At 42.6% G+C, this 230-nt stretch overlaps 1 pseudogene; it reads left to right on the top strand.

Annotated features, from left to right (window-relative positions):
• Positions 1-119: 119 nt before the first annotated feature.
• On the top strand, positions 120-230 carry LOC114010104 (uncharacterized; annotated as a pseudogene).

Raw genomic sequence — 230 nt, 5'->3', positions numbered from 1 at the left:
GTGAAATAGGTACTTCCTGTGACCACTAGTTTGCAATCTCTCCTTCAAAGGGCCCAGAACTGACTTAAATCATCCACTGCTGCACTTACATATATATCTGATATACTTCGTTAAAATATTTACTCACCTGGCATGAGAGATACCATGACTGCAAAAATTGTTTTCCCAAGGCGAGGTTTATCCATTGCACCCCATACGAGCTGACCCCTGTGATTTCCCCAAATGTGGGA

Source organism: Tupaia chinensis, unplaced genomic scaffold, assembly GCF_000334495.1.
Source record: "Tupaia chinensis unplaced genomic scaffold, TupChi_1.0 Scaffold105779_1, whole genome shotgun sequence".
Classification (NCBI taxonomy): domain Eukaryota; kingdom Metazoa; phylum Chordata; class Mammalia; order Scandentia; family Tupaiidae; genus Tupaia; species Tupaia belangeri.
The sequence above is the reverse complement of the archived record's forward strand: the minus strand, read 5'-3'. Positions and strand labels throughout refer to the sequence as shown.